Source organism: Ylistrum balloti, unplaced genomic scaffold (assembly GCF_031769215.1).
Source record: "Ylistrum balloti isolate Yb309-2 unplaced genomic scaffold, AGI_CSIRO_Ybal_v1 Utg371178, whole genome shotgun sequence".
Lineage (NCBI taxonomy): Eukaryota > Metazoa > Mollusca > Bivalvia > Pectinida > Pectinidae > Ylistrum > Ylistrum balloti.
In genome coordinates this window covers 87927-95119 of record NW_026782642.1, presented here as the reverse complement: position 1 = coordinate 95119, position 7193 = coordinate 87927, and the positions used below count along the sequence as shown (strand labels likewise).

Below are 7193 nucleotides of genomic sequence, written 5' to 3'. Positions count from 1 at the left end.
AATAGTGATATTTTGTAAACTTTTTATTGTTGTTTAAACATTGATACGTGATAAAAATATCTCTATACTATAACATAATAGTTTGTTTGTTGCACTTTTGTCAATTACTAGTCTATGGTATATGAATATATATCTGTTTGACACGTACTTCTTAATGCTTCTTGTAATACCAGCAATTGTAATCATTGCCAAATAAAACAGCTATTCACCATTTGTAGCCAAATCAGGCGTCGTGTGGTCTGCATCAATAGAGATATCCCTCCTCGTTCGTGCAGAATAGCCGATATCTTTCGTTTAGTCTGCATCACTAGCGAGATCCCTCCTCTTTCGTGCAGTATAGGCAAGTTCTTTTCTTTTGTGAGCAGCATATGCCAAATCACGCCTCTTTCGTCCACCATATCCGCCACCTCGCCTTATGTCTGTACTACTAAGGAGATCCCTCCTCTTTCCAGCTGTATACCCAAGTTCTCGTCTTTTATCAGCTGTATATGCCAAATCACGCCTCTTTCGTGCAGTATATCCGATAGCTTTTGTTTGGTCTGCATCAGTAGCAAGATCCCTCCTCTTTCGAGCTGTATACCCAAGTTCTCGTCGTTTGGCAGCTGTATATGCCAAATCATGCCTCTTTTGTGCAGTATATCCGCCACCTTGCCTTAGGTCTGCGTCATTAGCGAGATCCCTCCTCTTTCGTGCAGTATATCCGATATCTTGCTTTTGGTCTGTATCACTAGCGCCTGGAGCAATGACATTCACATCCGAGTTATCATATATTCCATGATAGGAAAGAACTTCCTTTGGAGCTGATATGAATGCATCAATGTTTGCATCTGGCAGTCCTAGATAAAACAAAAATCACAAAACAAATATTTTGACATAAGACAATAAATGCGTGAGATGTGATATATATATTTGACAGAAACAATACTTGAACTGCAGCAGATTACAACATATTGTTGTGTATTATTTTAATCAAACAGAAAACAGTTATTGCTGTCGTTCATTTAAAATGATAAAATACACTTGAGAGCGATTACTAATAGACTCCCAACTTAATACGCGAACGAAACATTAATTTGTTAAACAAGTATATGTACCATATATAGGACTGACATATGATGACATATGTATGTACATTAAATACAGTCGTCGAACCCGTCCTTCATTAATAGTCATATGTCAGTTCTGTTTACCTCTTGCCTGTCATTGTCCTATATGATTTTCAGTACTCACCAGTGCCGGCCAAACTACCACCAAACAAGCAACACAAAGTTAAAGTGACAAACGCACTCATTCTTGTAAATAGCTCCGTCGATGAAACTTCTGTAAGTTATATAGAAATGATTATCATATCAACTTAATCATGAATAGTTGTTTTAGTTGCGACCTTCCTCGACACTCATTCGTAAGTATGGTTTTCTGAGTTTTATCTATATTTGGTTTTGCACATTTATGCAATTTTGCAAATGTTCACCATAAGCATTAATAGCGTTTGGTGTCATATAATAGGATTACTCCTGTGAAAAATTTCAAAAGCAAAACAAGAAAAAAATATTATTGGTTTACTACATTCTGCCTGTTCAAATGTAGACAAAATTATACAGGAAACAGAAGATAAATTGAGATAATATTATTAATGGTAGATAAATTGAGAGAAATTGGAAGCGAATAGAAAGTTGTAAATATGTAGGCACTATTTATTGCTTTAACTTAGTACATGTAATACTGTTTTATAAAATATGAAAAGCAATGCAATTAGCTACATTCGTCTGGTCATATATTCTTTCTCAGTATTTCGGTTTACAACGAACATTACATTCTTCAAGCAATTTATTTCAATGCCCTTAGGATTCGATCCCGGGACCCCTGACTTACTAATCTGACACTCAACCGATCGAGCTAACGAGCGAGAAGCTCTCTCTAGCCGAGCGGATAATTGCGGCTAGTATTTTTCTATGATTTAGAGCCCCAATATACGTAACATTCACCAAAAATTTAGTGTAGAATCACACATAATTATTGAGATATTCTCTAAGATGTAGTTAAAATTAAGTTATTCAAACAATAGTTACCATGACTTTGTGCATAAAGTATTGATACATGAGCAGTTGAAACTCGCTATTTGTAAACACACCTCCATTTTAAACACGCCGCCATCGAAATTACGATTGTTGCCGAACCATAACCTGATCTCGCGAGAGTTGAGGTTTCTACTTATAAAGGAAGCACATACAGATATGTCTACGGTAAAGATTTGTTTACAAGCATTGTTTGCGATGTCTTGTCGTAGACTTGAGGTATTCCTGTGATAAACATTCAGTTTTTGGGAAATTATTAGAAGGATTAATTAGTTTAGAAACGATACGACGCACAATCATAATGTAAGAATTCAGAACTGCCCTGATGTATGATCGGAAAAATAGGAAGCGACTGGTGAACGTCTGTACTGTGTCTGTCATGTTTACACACGCGGAATATGCGCCTGCGCAATGTCATCGCTACGAGCGGTAATGTATAAATTATTGTGGGTCCCACATTGTTTATTTTCCGATTTTTTGAATTGTTATTTCAATTGAAAACAGTCAGTTTTATTTTCTTTAATTAAAGGAAAGTATTTGTTTTGTTACATATATTACGGGGAAAATAAGATAAAGTTTGTTTTTTATAGTGATTTTTACGTATATTGGGGCTTTAATCCTCCCCATCCAGGAAATATCTCGTTACCGAGTTTATAGATGTTATCGCGATGCCTGTGAAAGTAACAATGTGTATTGATTTCGAGCCCCAATGTTATATAGGTCATTTTTAATTCAATGCCTCTGCTATCATTCGAACATGGGACCCCTGGCTTACTAGTCTGGCGTTTCACCGATCGAGCAAAAGATAGTTTTCTCAAACCAAACGGTATATTGCGGCTAGTATCTACCAGGGTTATACTGCTTTTTATTGTTATTTCTACAAAGAGGAATTAAATTAATCATTCAAGAATGGTCGACTTCAACATATATAATATACGATAATATATATTTTTTTGTTATACTGTGTTTTCGCATGGATACCACACTAAAGTGACAGTGATAAAGGTCCCGGAACTTATTATATCAATTATAAACACTTGTTTGTAGCTTGCTCACAAGTCAGTATATTTCCCTGGGGTCAGATGACAAGGAAGGTAGTTTTTTAAGACATCGCATTAGCATTTCTAGCAACAAACACGTCAATCATCCAGATACGGGCTTATATGGCCGATATTGCTGTCCTGGTTTGGTGTGGCAGAAATTGCTTTATTCAGACAAAAATGGAAAGGATGTTGCTATTTCCAAATTTCTGGGTCAATCCCTTCCCAACAAGGATACGTCTGAAAAAAATTGTATTATTCAAACATTCTTACAGAAGGCTGTTGAACAATAACAATATTCTATTACTACAATTCTTTAGAACCACATTTGGGCAAATTCTTATTCTTACAAATGAGTAAGGATTTCAATGGATTCCCTACATCCTTTATGGGTCCGCTCCTCTTGCCTCAAACGGGGATAATTCGTACCCATTTCTTTTACAAAATCAATAACTTGACCTAAGGATGTCTCAGACCAAATTAGGATTAAGTTCTTCTCATTCCTATAAAAGAAAGGGTTAGGACGGGAGGAGGAGGCGAGGATAGGATGGAGGTCATACTCACCGTTTATATTGAGTCTACTTAACAATGGGATGATTTAGTTTAGAAACGATACGACGCACAATCATAATGTAAGAATTCAGAACTGCCCTGATGTATGATCGGAAAAATAGGAAGCGACTGGTGAACGTCTGTACTGTGTCTGTCATGTTTACACACGCGGAATATGCGCGTGCGCAATGTCATCGCTACGAGCGGTAATGTATAAATTATTGTGGGTCCCACATTGTTTATTTTCCGATTTTTTGAATTGTTATTTCAATTGAAAACAGTCAGTTTTATTTTCTTTAATTAAAGGAAAGTATTTGTTTTGTTACATATATTACGGGGAAAATAAGATAAAGTTTGTTTTTTATAGTGATTTTTACGTATATTGGGGCTTTAATCCTCCCCATCCAGGAAATATCTCGTTACCGAGTTTATAGATGTTATCGCGATGCCTGTGAAAGTAACAATGTGTATTGATTTCGAGCCCCAATGTTATATAGGTCATTTTTAATTCAATGCCTCTGCTATCATTCGAACATGGGACCCCTGGCTTACTAGTCTGGCGTTTCACCGATCGAGCAAAAGATAGTTTTCTCAAACCAAACGGTATATTGCGGCTAGTATCTACCAGGGTTATACTGCTTTTTATTGTTATTTCTACAAAGAGGAATTAAATTAATCATTCAAGAATGGTCGACTTCAACATATATAATATACGATAATATATATTTTTTTGTTATACTGTGTTTTCGCATGGATACCACACTAAAGTGACAGTGATAAAGGTCCCGGAACTTATTATATCAATTATAAACACTTGTTTGTAGCTTGCTCACAAGTCAGTATATTTCCCTGGGGTCAGATGACAAGGAAGGTAGTTTTTTAAGACATCGCATTAGCATTTCTAGCAACAAACACGTCAATCATCCAGATACGGGCTTATATGGCCGATATTGCTGTCCTGGTTTGGTGTGGCAGAAATTGCTTTATTCAGACAAAAATGGAAAGGATGTTGCTATTTCCAAATTTCTGGGTCAATCCCTTCCCAACAAGGATACGTCTGAAAAAAATTGTATTATTCAAACATTCTTACAGAAGGCTGTTGAACAATAACAATATTCTATTACTACAATTCTTTAGAACCACATTTGGGCAAATTCTTATTCTTACAAATGAGTAAGGATTTCAATGGATTCCCTACATCCTTTATGGGTCCGCTCCTCTTGCCTCAAACGGGGATAATTCGTACCCATTTCTTTTACAAAATCAATAACTTGACCTAAGGATGTCTCAGACCAAATTAGGATTAAGTTCTTCTCATTCCTATAAAAGAAAGGGTTAGGACGGGAGGAGGAGGCGAGGATAGGATGGAGGTCATACTCACCGTTTATATTGAGTCTACTTAACAATGGGATGATTTAGTTTAGAAACGATACGACGCACAATCATAATGTAAGAATTCAGAACTGCCCTGATGTATGATCGGAAAAATAGGAAGCGACTGGTGAACGTCTGTACTGTGTCTGTCATGTTTACACACGCGGAATATGCGCGTGCGCAATGTCATCGCTACGAGCGGTAATGTATAAATTATTGTGGGTCCCACATTGTTTATTTTCCGATTTTTTGAATTGTTATTTCAATTGAAAACAGTCAGTTTTATTTTCTTTAATCAAAGGAAAGTATTTGTTTTGTTACATATATTACGGGGAAAATAAGATAAAGTTTGTTTTTTTATAGTGATTTTTACGTATATTGGGGCTTTAATCCTCCCCATCCAGGAAATATCTCGTTACCGAGTTTATAGATGTTATCGCGATGCCCGTGAAAGTAACAATGTGTATTGATTTCGAGCCCCAATGTTATATAGGTCATTTTTAATTCAATGCCTCTGCTATCATTCGAACATGGGACCCCTGGCTTACTAGTCTGGCGTTTCACCGATCGAGCAAAAGATAGTTTTCTCAAACCAAACGGTATATTGCGGCTAGTATCTACCAGGGTTATACTGCTTTTTATTGTTATTTCTACAAAGAGGAATTAAATTAATCATTCAAGAATGGTCGACTTCAACATATATAATATACGATAATATATATATTTTTGTTAAACTGTGTTTTCGCATGGATACCACACTAAAGTGACAGTGATAAAGGTCCCGGAACTTATTATATCAATTATAAACACTTGTTTGTAGCTTGCTCACAAGTCAGTATATTTCCCTGGGGTCAGATGACAAGGAAGGTAGTTTTTTAAGACATCGCATTAGCATTTCTAGCAACAAACACGTCAATCATCCAGATACGGGCTTATATGGCCGATATTGCTGTCCTGGTTTGGTGTGGCAGAAATTGCTTTATTCAGACAAAAATGGAAAGGATGTTGCTATTTCCAAATTTCTGGTTCAATCCCTTCCCAACAAGGATACGTCTGAAAAAATTGTATTATTCAAACATTCTTACAGAAGGCTGTTGAACAATAACAATATTCTATTACTACAATTCTTTAGAACCACATTTGGGCAAATTCTTATTATTCTTACAAATGAGTAAGGATTTCGATGGATTCCCTACATCCTTTATGGGTCCGCTCCTCTTGCCTCAAACGGGGATAATTCGTACCCATTTCTTTTACAAAATCAATAACTTGACCTAAGGATGTCTCAGACCAAATTAGGATAAGTTCTTCTCATTCCTATAAAAGAAAGGGTTAGGACGGGAGGAGGAGGCGAGGATAGGATGGAGGTCATACTCACCGTTTATATTGAGTCTACTTAACAATGGGATGATTTCACATCAACAAATGATTAGTTTCCTGTTATAACTTCAGAAAAAAGAAGTTTAAAATAATTTAGTCTTTGTGTCGAGTTTTGCTCCGCCTCTCAAAAATACAAGCTGGGTCTTTTTGACCAACGGGTGTTCCAGAAAAAAAGTACAACTTCCTCTTATCATTACAAAAGAAGGGGAATTCTAAAGAATTTGTTAATGAGCCAATATTTGGCTACGACCCTCTGTTCTGAAAACTCATTGAATAATACTGTTTCTAACCTTCAAAACATACTTGTTTTTGACATTAAATTAAATTGTTCCTCATTATTAAACCACAATGTTTATACTCGCTGAATCATATTGTTTCTAGCAAACCACTAAATCACATCATTGTATATCCAACCATTAACACATTATTTCTAACCATTAAATCACATTTATTCTAAGTATTCAACCACATTGATTCTAACCATTTAACCACATTGTTGCCTACCAACCATTACAACACATTGTTTCTAATCATTAATTCATTTTTTCTCACCAACCATTAAATAACATTGTTTCTAACCAACCATTAAATAACATTGTTTCTTACCATTACACATTATGTCTATAACCAATAAAACATTGTATAGATCCATTTAACCACATCGTTTCTAACCATTAAAACATTATTTGTAACCATTAAAACATTGTTTCTAACAATTAAAACTTATTTTTTAACCATTAAAAAACATCGTATCGAACAATTTAACCACATT

The 7193-nt window shown here is 35.6% G+C and overlaps 1 pseudogene; it reads right to left on the bottom strand.

Annotated features, from left to right (window-relative positions):
* Positions 1-201: 201 nt before the first annotated feature.
* LOC132561202 (uncharacterized) lies at positions 202-1291 on the bottom strand (annotated as a pseudogene).
* Between the last annotated feature and the right edge of the window lie 5902 nt (positions 1292-7193).